Source organism: Nicotiana tabacum, chromosome 15, assembly GCF_000715075.1.
Source record: "Nicotiana tabacum cultivar K326 chromosome 15, ASM71507v2, whole genome shotgun sequence".
Taxonomy (NCBI): Eukaryota; Viridiplantae; Streptophyta; class Magnoliopsida; order Solanales; family Solanaceae; genus Nicotiana; species Nicotiana tabacum.
The window spans coordinates 79,943,660-79,957,523 of NC_134094.1; positions in this window are offsets into that span (position 1 = coordinate 79,943,660).

The following is a 13,864-nucleotide window of genomic DNA, read 5'->3' on the forward strand; positions in this document are numbered from 1 at the left end:
CCACTTCCTCCCCCAATGACAATGGGCTCGTTGTTGAGAGCCATTATTGTACCTATAAGCAATTCAAAAACAGAATTAGTGACTCGGAAGGAAAAGAAGAGAAATCACACAAAAACCTAGATATATAGCTAAATCCGTTTAACTCCCCGGCATCGGCGCCAAAATATTGATGTCGCCCAAACTCACATCACAAATATAGGTAGTGAGGCGGTCGAAGCAATAATAATACCCAACGCAAGTCGGGGTCGAATCCTCAGGGAGTTAGGATTGGGATTAGGTATATATTTAGTGTAATTGTACGATATGCCTTAGATTACACTTCCACATTTGTTTATTGTTTCTACTTCTACTTTAAACTATTGATTGCAATTATAAAACTAGAAGATACTATTTTTGGTTTTGGTTGTTTTCCAAATGATAAAAGATCTAGGGTCGTGACTTCCACCTAGGTGGCTACCTAATGGGTTGTAAACTCTAGGGCAAGTTTGATTGGTCGGGGTTGAAATATAGCAATCACACGCAATTACCCACTCTATACCTCTCGGTAGTTTGAGTGATTTTGCCCAATTTGTCTTTCTCAAGTCCAAATGGGTATTGCACAAAACAAGTGATAAATGCTCAAGTTGTGTCTTACTATCTCTAGTTTCAACCCTTTAATTGGGGCTATCAATTTCTTGAGTTCACCCCAATTTCTTGTTAGCCAAGTTTTTCTAGATCTAGTCTTTCTTTCTCAGGTAGAGACGAAGTCAATTAGGCATGAATCAATGTTTTCAACCATTAATTCTTGAATTCAAACAAGAAATAGGCTAAATATCACTAACCCTATCACAAACAAGTCCTAAATCAAACACCCATTAAGTACCCACACTAGGGTTGGACCACAACCCTAGCTAGAAATTTAGCTACTCATAAAAAATAAAGAAGTACAAGAAGAAATTAAGATAGAATGCATAATAATTGATTAGAGAAAGAAAATTTAATGTTTAGAAGCTAATCTAGTACGGTATTACTCAAAACAGTAAAGAAAAACGGCTCAGGTGCTCTCCCAAAACAAAAACTTTTCTAAAAATGACAAAAAGTTATATTTATACTAAGCTAAAAATATCTTACAAAAATGCCCCTGCGGAGGTTGTGCAGCCGCACAATTCTGTGTACGGTCCGCACTTTGAGCTTGACTGGTCAACTGGGCCTTCTGCGGTCGCATAAAAGTGGGATGCGGCCGCACTTCATTTGATTGTGCGGACCGCACAATTCTGAGTGTGGCCACACACTTGAACTTGGACTGGAACATGTCTCTATGATTCTTCTCTTCTGCGGACCGCACAATTATGAGTGCAACCGCACTTCTCATCCTGCGGCCGCACAATTATGGTGCAGTCCGCATATCTTCAGCCTGCCCAAAAACTAACTCTCTAAATCTCCTCTTCTGCGGCAGCACAATAATTGTGCGGTCCGCATACTCTGAAGGACATCTGACAGTGATGTTTCATTGTTCTGCGGCCGCACATAGTATTGTGCGTTCCGCACTGTGGGCCTTTTTGCCTTGTTTTGGTCCTTGTCCATTTTTGACTCCTTTATGAGTTGATTTTGACTTCTTTGGCTCTTCTCCCAATATTCTTGCACGAAAGTACATTTTATTAGTTTCCGGGAATACCTTTAAGCATTTTTGAGCTAAAACGCAAGTAAAAGAGAGCAAATAAGCGGTCAAAATCCCTACTTATCACCCAGCAAGCAACCTTCGCGAATGAGGTCCCTCACCCACGAACGCGAAGAACAAAACGCCAACTGCTCCAAAATTCCTCTATGTGATCACGAGCTTAGCTCTATGATCGTGATGCTCTACAGAAACACCAGCAACCAGCAACTCCCAAAACACATAGGAATGGTTCGAAACCACCCCGGAACTCATTTAAGCCCCTCGGTACCCCGTCCGAACATACCAACAAGTCCCAAAAACAACATGGACCTATACGAGGCCTCAAATCACACAAAATACCATCAGACTCATGAATCGTCGATCAAGATCATTCCCTTGAGTTCATAAACTTTGAACTAAGAGTTCGATTAAAGCCTAAACCATCCGGAATCCGACCAAACTTTGCACACAAGTCCAAAATGACAAAACGAACATATTCCAACTTCCGGAACAACAATCTGAATCTGATAATATCAAAGTTAACTCCCCGTCAAACCTATGAACTTTCCAAACATTCAAATTGCCAAATTTTGCCAAATAGAGCCAAAACCTTCTAGAAACATCCAAATGCAATCAGGCATACGCCCAAGTCCAAAATCACCACCCGGACCTATCAAAACATCAAAATTCCGATCTGAGGTCAATTACACCAAAGTCAAACTCGGTCAACTCTTCCAACTTATAGCTTCCTAGATGAGAATCATTCTTCCAAATCAATCTCGAGCCACTCGAAAACCAAAAGTAATGATACACGCAAGTCATAATACACCATATGAAGCTACTCATGACCTCAAATCGCCAAACTGAATGCAAATGTTCAAAACGACCGGTCGGGTCATTATATTCTCCCCCACTTAAACATACGTTCATACTCTAACGTACCAAGATTCGTAACAAAGCCATTCAATCACTGCATAACTCACCATGCATATACCCTTGAGTGATCCTACGTCACCCCAATCCATATGAGCCCGACTACCCAACCTAACCGAAGATCCTTCCTTTAACCTTAGTCTACAAGGCTTAGAACTAAATTTCCAACATCTGAAACTCAGTATAAGACCTAATTCTCGTATCTAAACATTGTGCAAGTTTGAATAAGCTATATCAAGCCATAACCATATTCCGAGATATTTCCACATAATAAACCACATAACTCAGGTACTCCTAGAAATAACTTCCGCCCACAATAGCTGCTCAATAACAAATCTAGTACCCGTAACTAACCTCATATCAAATAAAACCTTGTTATAAATCTTCGTACATTGCCAATGATGAAAGAAACACACACAAACTCATAAGGACCCATCATATCAACAAGTGGTGGAGCTCTCTTGCCCGACAAGAACTATAGCCAAAATCTAAGCTAACTAATGATATTATTCTTCCAAACATACCTTAATCAAATCTGGTGGCACTCATTTCAGGTCCAATAACCTCACCTCATCCAATACAAGCTGCTTTATTGACATGCCACACCAATACTACCTAACGCCAGATACTATGCGATATGTGCACCAAATAAGCAATAACTCAGATGTACCCAACAATGGAAAGAATACCAAATAAGAGAGTCTTCCCGCAAGTTCAACAGATACCCCCACAACGCGCAATACAATTAATCCAGCACACAAAGAAGAAACAAAACACAGGAAATAAGCACAAAGGATCATATTCTAACATAACTTTGATGTGATGTGTGACCCAATCCAAATACCGGTCCACATGGAATACTTCGAGCCATAATGCTCATAATCAATAACCATATACATATCAACAACAAACACGTGAAGTGCATGACCATAACCATGGAGAAATGGATAGCGCAGCATATCACAAATTGATGTTGGGCATATTTCGATATGTGTTGATGTTACTTTACCCATGTTTTAACCGCTTTTTGATGCTATTTGATCTTTAAAATTCCCAACATGGTTTAATTATTGGTTTTATAACTAATTGAGTTGTGTGTGGTGAATTAGGGTGTGTGGAGTGCAAAAATATAAAGAAAAGGTGCTCTAGGTAGAGGAAGAGAGATTGGATGCGTTGCATCCAATCTAGAAAAAGATCAGTTCGCGCACCCTTAGCAGTGAAGTCAGCCCATAGCATCCGCCATAGCATCCGCACCTAGGCAAAGCTGAGAAGGAGGAACAAAGGGTGGATGCGTCGCATCCACCCTCGCATGCAAAGCTGAGAAATAGAGGACAAGGTGGATGCGTCGCATCCACCTTCGCAGGCAAAATTGAAATGGAGGACGAGGTGGATGCGTCGCATCCACCTTAGCATCAATCCCTGAAGCCGATTTGGACTAGGAATAGGAGAGCTTTGGCCCACGACTTTTGTACGCAATATATAAGCCAAAAACGCCTCCTTTAGGTTATCGAACATATTGGGAAGAGGGAGAAAGCCACGACAAAGCTGTGGAGGCCAGAATTCATCAAGTTTCATCTTTCTCCCACCAAACTTAGTAATTTTTATGTTTCTTTGTATGATTTGTTATTTGGCTACCATGTCTATATGGAGCTAAACTTCACGTTCTAAGGTTGTGGCAATCACAAGAATGAGTACCAGCAAGAGAAAATTTTTGAAAAAGAGGAGATTTTGAGCCAAACTTGGCTGGTAGAACAGGCTGAAAAGTTAGAAATATATGAAGCTCAACGTGAGGAACTTACTGATGGGATGAGACACTTTATAGAGGGAAGATCTAAACTGGGACAAGGGATCGATAAATTTGTCACTACTATTCACGACTTGAAGATAAATTAAATGCAAAGGTTGTTGCGTCTATCGCCCAACAAAATAGTAATGAGTTGTCAGAAGCTGAAAAGGAGCTTATACGACAAATTGAGGAGCTAAAAGTGGAGAGCCAATCATTCGAGCATATTTCTGTTGATGATGCCCATGTTGAGAAAAGTACACTAGAGCAATACGAGGTAGCAGATAATGTTATATTTGAAGACTCTAATGTGTGCACATATGAGGATATAAATAGTAATACAATTCCAAAGTTAGGGCGTGTTGGTTCTCATTCTAAACATTTTTCGACATTGTATTTGGATGATGACATGGAAATCGAGTCATCTAAGCCTTTGGAGGAGTCAATGGAAGAGGAACAGGATGCTTACATTCTTGGATTTGTCGTGCCAAAAAGCAAAAATTACATTCCTCATCTAAAGGCCGAGAAGTGTAGAGTGAAAAATTTATTACTTGGCCTGGTTATCATTGTAGCCCCACCACTGGAGCATAGCCGCAAACTGGATGCCATGTTAGGGGTACAATTCATAAGTTCGAGGTGGAGGCAAAAAGTGATTCACGTCATGCCGCGACGTTAAATCAGGCGCTTGTTGGGAGGCAACCCAGCTTTACTGCTTTCTTTTATTTTTGTTTACATTTTATTTTATTTTATTTTTAGTATTTTGTAGTATTTATTTTTGTTTTGTAGGATTATGAGCATAGGAAGCAAAGCCATTAGAAGAGTGCAAAAGCGAGCTAGATGGTGAGGACTAAGTGTGGGGTGCCCACACAAAGGACGATGCCTGGGGAAAGTCTGAGTACCTCGTGAGCCGCTATTGCTTCGGCCTTTGACTTACCAGGGAGTCTCGTTTACCCTCTTATTATTTATAGTATGCATTGAGGACATTGCAAAATTTTAAGTGTGGGGTGAGGAGATCGTTTGGATGAGTTTCTGTGCTATTTTAGCTTAGTTGTAGTACTCATTCTTAAGTGTAGTAGCTTTTGTGAAAAAAAAAACGAAAAAAGTAGAAAAATTGGACTTTTCCCGACGATTGATCTCCTAGACAATTTTCTTGAGGGATTAAAGTCTAAACAAAAATCCAAAAATATGTCTTTTAGCTTTCTTTAGGTAGTAATAATCCCCTGTGGTTTTTCTTTGTGCCTCGGTTCTTTTCCATGGGATTTAGTTTGAACCGGGTAGTTTTTTTTTTTTCCGAGTAGATTAGGAATTTAGAAAATAAAAGGAGCAAGAATGATGAACCTAGGCACCCTTGATGATGCCTTGTTAAATTGGATAGCATGTTTTGTGACGACTATTTCTCGTTTTCATGACTTGTGTTCACTTTGCGCTTAATACTTAATATCTCGTGGCTCCGTGAATACTTGCATTGCTTGAGAGTCGGAATGTGACCGTCCCTTAGTGAGTCATGTGCCATGTGTGGTGAGGTTTTTGTGTGTCCATGTATTGTACTTGTGTCTAGAACTTGCCCGGTATGTGAGTTGAAGCGAAATTTTAGGTGATGCTCGGTTTGAAAAATAATTTTAGGCTTTCTTTGATCTTTTTGAGCTTATTACTTATCACAAATAAAATCTATCCCTAGTTAACCCTTTTGAGCCTGTAGACCTTTTATTTGGTACCCACATTACAAGCCTATACCCTTTTTATTTTTAATTGACATTGTTTTGATCCTTTTACCTCTTAAAGCACTTTAATTGTTAGATGAGCGCTAAAAGAAGTAAGAAGGGACTAAGTGTGGGGTGACTTTTGAGTGGAACCAATGAAAGAAAGAAGGGTGCACTTATTTTGTAAAATAATACACCACTAGCGGAAATTGAAAGAAAAAAAAAGAAGAGAAAAATCTGGAAAAAAAAAGAAAGAAAAATATAGATGAATAAATTGTTGTCTTGTTCTTGCTAGTGGGTATGAATTAAAGTAGTGCTTAAAGAAAGAGGAAATATTGTTGGGGTGATATTATTTGTGAAATTGAAGTGGTGTTGAAGAATTTGCGCTTAAGTTATTTGATGATGTGTTAAAGTGCTTAGGAGGTTGAGTCACTATTCCTAAAATATATCCTACCTTTCCCTTAGCCCACATTACAACCATGAAAAAGTCCTAATTGATTTTAGATCGAGCGAGCTTACATTAGTAGAGATTTACATTAAGGGCAAGCCTATGGTACCAATTGCATGCATGTGACTTCTCTGTGAGAGTGAGCGATTTTCTTTGATATATGTGAGTCATTAAAATATTTGATCATGAGATTCGAATGTGTGGATTCAACTCGCTCTCTTGTTCTTGTTGTGAGGGCACATGGTTTCACGAGGGATAGGTAACGTTATTAGACTTCTCTATGATGTTGGGTGTTCAAGCCATGAGTGCATAGTGACATTGAGTCGGTTTTTGAGGTTAGGGTTGTTGTGAGCATGTTGTCTTTGTTCGAATATGTTTAAAGAAGGGCATAAGTAAAGGGAAGTGTATGTGATGCATAGTCTAGAGCCTAATTGTTGCAAATAACCATGGTCATAGGTGCAGTGTGCTTTGAATGATAAGAGCTTAATTTTGTTTCGTCTACTATAGTGATGGTTTGTTCGAGGACGAACAAAGGTTTAAGTGTGGGGTAGTGATGTTGGGCATATTTCGATATGTGTTGATGTTACTTTACCCATGTTTTAACCGCTTTTTGATGCTATTTGATCTTTAAAATGCCCAACATGGTTTAATTATTGGTTTTATAACTAATTGAGTTGTGTGTGGTGAATTAGGGTGTGTGGAGTGCAAAAATATGAAGAAAAGGTGCTCTAGGTAGAGGAAGAGAGATTGGATGCGTCGCATCCAATCTAGAAAAAGATCAGTTCGCGCACCCTTAGCAGTGAAGTCAGCCCATAGCATCCGCCATAGCATCCGCACCTGGGCAAAGCTGAGATAGAGGACAAGGTGGATGCGTCGCATCCACCCTCGCATGCAAAGCTGAGAAATAGAGGACAAGGTGGATGCGTCGCATCCACCTTCGCAGGCAAAATTGAAATGGAGGACGAGGTGGATGCGTCGCATCCACCTTAGCATCAATCCCTGAAGCCGATTTGGACTAGGAATAGGAGAGCTTTGGCCCACGACTTTTGTACGCAATATATAAGCCAAAAACGCCTCCTTTAGGTTATCGAACATATTGGGAAGGGGGAAAAAGCCACGACAAAGCTGTGGAGGCCGGAATTCATCAAGTTTCATCTTTCTCCCACCAAACTTAGTAATTTTTATGTTTCTATGTATGATTTGTTGTTTGGCTACCATGTCTATATGGAGCTAAACTTCACGTTCTAGGGTTGTGGTTCTTTCATGACTATTGTTATTCGGATATTGATTTTGACTTCTTGATTTATCATATTAGTTTATTTATTCAATCTTGCGCTTAATTATTTAATTGCTTGATCACCAATTGAATATTATCTACGAATCTAGAATTGAACTCGAAAGTGGAAATTCTAGATTGCATATAGGATTGAGTAGAGCAAGTTCTTGAACTCGGGCATCGGGGAACGGATTCGTGGTTAGGATAGACATATACCTAATTGCCTTGCTTGGTTGATTTACAGGAATTATAAATGCGTTCTTGTTGATTCTAACTCCATAGACATATAGGCGTTAGTTTAGCTTAAATAGGCGAGTAAGAACTCGATAGATTCTTATGAGCAATATTAACCCTGTCAACCAATAAGCTAGATAAATTAGTCTGTCAATTCAATTGAAGAATACAATAGGATTGTTAGATAGCCCATAACCCTAGATCGTTTTCATTACATTGATATCATAAAAATCCGATCTTTCTCTGTTCAAAGTTTATTATTTATATTTTTTTATTTAATTAGTTTAGAATAAAATATTTTTAGGTTTAATTCTTGTTTAGATAATTAGGATAGTCTAATTTAGTTAATAGTTAATCATAAGTCCTCGTGGGTTCGACATCCGACTTTTAGTCACTTTATTACTTGACGACCGCGTATACTTGCGTGAGTGTGTTTGGTCGCAACATCTGCCCAAAAGACATCAGTAATGACACCATCTGTGCAGTGGCCTTAGCAATACCGTGGAAAGCATATCAACGAGTCGGGTCGGGCCTCCCCCTATAGGGTGACCTCTACCCGCTTGTCCTCCACCCCTAGCTAGCTGTGCAGGTAGAGTAGCAAAAGGAATGGATCCCATAGCCTGAGTGCTCTGATGAAATCCGCCTCTCCTGAGTCTAAGACAATCTCTTATGATGTGCCTAGTATCTCCACACTCATAACAATCCCTCTGCGGGTGTGGTTTCTCATAGTGAGTCTGTGCCGGATAATTAGAATAACCATTGTAGGAAACTCGTGAAGTGCGGATTGGACTGGTCGACTGCCCGAACCTCCGCTATAATGGGACATAACTGAAGAGTAGAATCCACTGAATTCTCTAGAACCTCGAAACCTCTTAGTCTCCGTATCCTCCCTCTCCTCACCCCGAATACGCTCTAACCTCCTAGCAATCTCCACAACCTGCTGAAATGGAGTATCAGTCTCCAACTCTCGAGCCATGCTGAATCTAAGACCTTAACTGAGCCCCTCAATAAATCTGTGGACTCGCTCTCTGACTGTAGGAACCAAAGTATGTGCATGACGGGATAAATCACTGAACCTGATGGCATACTCTGACTCCATCATAGTGCCCTCATGCAACTACTCGAACTCTGTGTGCCACGCATCCCGGAAGTTCTGGGATCAAAATCCCTCAAAAATATCTCTGAAAACTGAGTCCAAGTAAGTGGTACTGCATCAGCTAGCCTACCCTCCACATAAACCTACCACTACTGATACGCTGCTCCCGATAGCTGAAATATAGTAAAAGCAACTTTGCTCACCTCCATAATACCCATAGTGCGGAGAATACAGTGATACTTCTCTAGAAAACCATGTGCATCCTCGGTAGCTGTGCCACTAAAAGTAGGTGGACCATACGTCTTGAACCTCTCAAGCCTCTTCTGCTCCTCCTCTGATGCCCCTGGCCTGACCTCAAGCTGAACCGAAATAACATGCAGTACCGGCACCACACCCGGAACCTGACCAATGTGAGCTCGCTGCTCTAGAATACGGGCGGTGGGAGTCTGAGATCCTCCCCCAATCTGCGAAGTGGTTGATGCAACAAAAATCAATCCCACATGAGCCAATGTACCAAACATGCTCAGGAACTGCGCTAAAGTCTCTTGAAGTCCATGGGTAACAACAGGCGCCTCCAGTACCTGTCCCCCAATCGAAGCTACTGGCAGCACCTCAAATGCTGCTCTAGCAGGTGCTCTAGCTGCGGCACGTGCCCCTCCTCGACCTCTACCTCGGTCCTAGCCTCACGCGGCTCTAGCAGGGGGAATGGGTGTCTACTCAGCTGATCCGGTAGCGCGTGTTCTCACCATCTGTGAAAGAATAGAGATACAAAGGCTCAAACTTTAAAATCAACAAATTCGCACGACATTAATGAAAGAAGTTAAATTTTCCAAATTGTTCGTAGCCTCTCGAAGATAAGTACAGACATCTCCGTACCGATCCGCAAGAATCTACTAAACTTGCTTGTGACTTATAGAACGTATGAACCTAGAGCTTTGATACCAACTTGTCACAAAACAAAATCTCACCACAGGCATCGTGATGGCCCCTAGTCTCTAAGACTAGGTAAGCCGATTAGTACAATGATTAAGCTAATTTTAAAAATGATAATTTATAATAGAGTTTAATATGAATACCGAAACAAAAGCGAAATAAGTCTATGCAGCAATAATCATAACAACCTCCCAAAACTAGGTAATACAGAGTCACGAACTCTAGTTGAATACATGGAAAGATCTCAAGGATCGAAATACAATACTGTTCAAATAACAAGCTGACAGTACAATGAAAGGAAAAGGACTCCAAGGGACTGCGATGACCAAGCAGCTCTACCTTAAAGCCTCTCCAATACCTGGCTCTGCACAAAAATGTGCAGAAGTGTAGTATGAGTACACCACAGTCGATACCCAGTAAGTATCAAGACTAACCTCAGTGGAGTAGTGACGAGGTACAAGTCAAGACACCTACTAGTCAAAATAACTTGTGCAGTATAGAACTACAAAGCTAATAATGAAAGCATGAATCAGTAAATGGCAACAAGAATCAACATATGATATAAACAGTAAAGTAATACGAATACCATGAAAGTACCATTAAAACCAAATAAGGAAAACAAATAACAACCAATTGAGTCAAGTAGTTCTAGCACAAGTTTCGCAACGAAATTACTCCGAGATACCTCATCTCATAGTTACAAGTCACGAGTCTCAACCCACAATCATATGCTCACAGCACCTTGTGCCCACATTTCAAGTCACAACCGCACGGACAACTCACGTGCCAATATCACAATTCACTGGGCATGATCACAAGCTCACAATCACAATCCGCCCGGCATGGTCATAGTCTCAATATCACAATCCATCTGGCATGGCTACAGGCTCAATATTACAACCCGCCCAGCATGGTCAAAGGCTCAATATCAACATAATGAATGAGAAAGTAACTCAACTATGAACAACACTCCCTTAAAATACAACTTCATTTAAAATAGATTAGTGACTTTCAATAACTTCATCTTCAATTAATTTCTTAAGGATAAACTCGATAATAAAGGTATTTCAATGAAATGGCAAACTTTAGATTCTAGCATATGAAATAGGCTAACAATGAAAGAGATGGCACGAACTAGAAACTACGTCAAAATGCATGAGAATAACCAGGCAACAAAAAGGATATCATGTAATAACAATTTATATTAAGAGTAAATCAACAATAAAGGAAGTCACATAATGATAAAAGAGGTAACAACTTCAAATAAAGCATATAAGAGTAAACTTGACAAGTAAAGGATGTGACATGTAACAACAACTTCAAATAAATCTTGTGATAGTAAACATGACGAATAAGAGATATAACATGGGCTAACAATTCCAAATAAATACATAAAAGAAGCCTAAGAGTCTAAACCGGTCAATTTCTACATATAAGCCCGAGTATGTACTCGTCACCTCGCGTACATGGCTTTCACATGACATAAAAATAGCACAAACGACTCAAATCCTAAGGGGTAATTTTTCCAAACAAAGTTAGGCAAGATACTTATCCTAAGGAAGCCAAATCAATACTTTAAATGACCTTCTCATGTGAAACAAACCTCGGAACGGCTCAAACTAGCCAAAATAACTCAATATCATAAATAAAAATCATAAGAAATAATTTCGGATAATAAAGCTTCGATGTTTAATGAAAACTAAAAAGTCAACTCAAAAAGTCAACCCAAGGCCCCGCACCTCGGAACCCGACAAAATTTACAAAATCCGAACACTCATTCAATTACGAGTCCAACTATACTACTTTCATTCAATTCTGACTCCGAATCGATGTTCAAAACCCAATTATTCTCTTTAAAAATTTTTTTGATAAAAACCCTCAATTCTTCGATCAAAACATGGACTAATTCACAAATGAACTACTGTAATCATGTTAAAATTAAAAAAAAATGAGATTAGACACTGACCCCTATTAAAATACGAGAAGAATGCCACGAAAATTACCTCCATCGGAACTCTAGAACTCAAGATATGCTCAAAATACCAAAATAACACAGTCTGGCCTTTTATACACAGGCATTTCTTCTTTTGCGGACCATTTGTTGCACATGCAGGGTCGCACATACGAACCCAACTTTGCATCTGCGAAGCACCAGCACCAGCTCTCTTCTCCGACACTAAAATGAGCATAACTCCCTCACACAATGTCCAAATTTGATGATTCTTTTTGTTATGGCTCCGTAATTATGATACGGGTCTATGCTTCAATAAAAACAGAAATTAGAGCTCATTTGCTTAATTTGGTACCATTTATGCTTGAAGAAACGACGTCGAAACATAAACAATAAGCGTAACACAACCCAACTCTATCAGAAACTCACCTGAGCCCCTCGGGACTCCGTTCGAACATACCAATAAGTCCCAAAACATAATACGGACCTACTCGAGGCCTTAAATCCCACATAACAATATCAAAACCACGAATCATCGATCATGATCAATCTCTTAAGTTCATAAACTTCAAACTTCGAACCAAGCATCCGATTCGAGTCTAACCAATTCGGAATGAACCAAAATTTTCCATACAAGTTCTAAATGACATATCGAACCTATTCCGAATCTCAGAACAGTAATTCGAACCCGATAACATCGAAGTCAAATCCAGGTCAAATCTATGAACTTTCCAAACCTTCAAATTGCCAACTTTCGCCAAATAGTATCGAAACCTTCTAGAAACATCCAAATGCAAATCCGGGCATATGCCCAAGTCCAAAATCACCATACGAATCTATTAAAATCATCAAAATGCCATTCCGGAGTCATCTACATAAAAGTCAAACTCCGGTCAACTCTTTTCACTTAAGCTTCTAAAACAAGAATTGTTCTTTTAAATCAATCCCGAATCATCTGAAAATCGAACTCGAACATACACGCAAGTCATAATACATAATACGAAGTTGTTCGAGACCTTAAGCCATCGAACGGAACACTAATTCTCAAAATGATTGGTCGGGTCGTTACAGTATTTGAGGGTGACATATATGTGAGGTGGCAGTATATATATATACCAAGGTTGTAACAATGCTTGGGTAGGTTTTAGGCTTCTCTATGCCCTATTTTGGTACATGTTCTACTTGTGGAATGCTTTACTTAATTGTATGACTACTTGAGCATTATTACGTACCCTATAGATCATGTATAGTCTTTTGGCATTTTATTTGGGTATGATGGGCTAAATGTATGTTGAATTATATGTTATAGTTGTGATCATTTATTATGCATATGCATACACCATTCCTATCGAGTATTTCTTGTACATATGTATACGCCATGCATAATTATCCCTCTTGTACATATTGCATCATGTGTGTAGTCTCTCATGTACATCGATGGTGAGGATGAGAGTGATATTGTTATGATGGGTGTTTCTATGTAGATTGATATATATGCATGGCAAATGAGAGAGATATTAGCACGATGGATGTTTTCGTGTGGATTGATATATACATAATGATGATGAGAGGAATATTGACACGATGGCTGTTTCTGTGTGGATTGATGATTGATTGTAGATATATTATGCTTAAATATGGTGCATGGATCCATCCATCCGGAGTCACATGATTACACATGTTACTTTGAGTCGTATGTGCGTAGGCTCTGAGAAATCGACAAATTTATGGTTTGACACGAGATACCATATTCATGCATTCTTACATGCAATATTCATGCCTTCCATCCCAATATTCTACTCGATTTTTTACATATGCTGGGGATAATTAGCAGGTTTTGGACACTTGGAGGGTGTCGGTTGATGTAAAGTTTG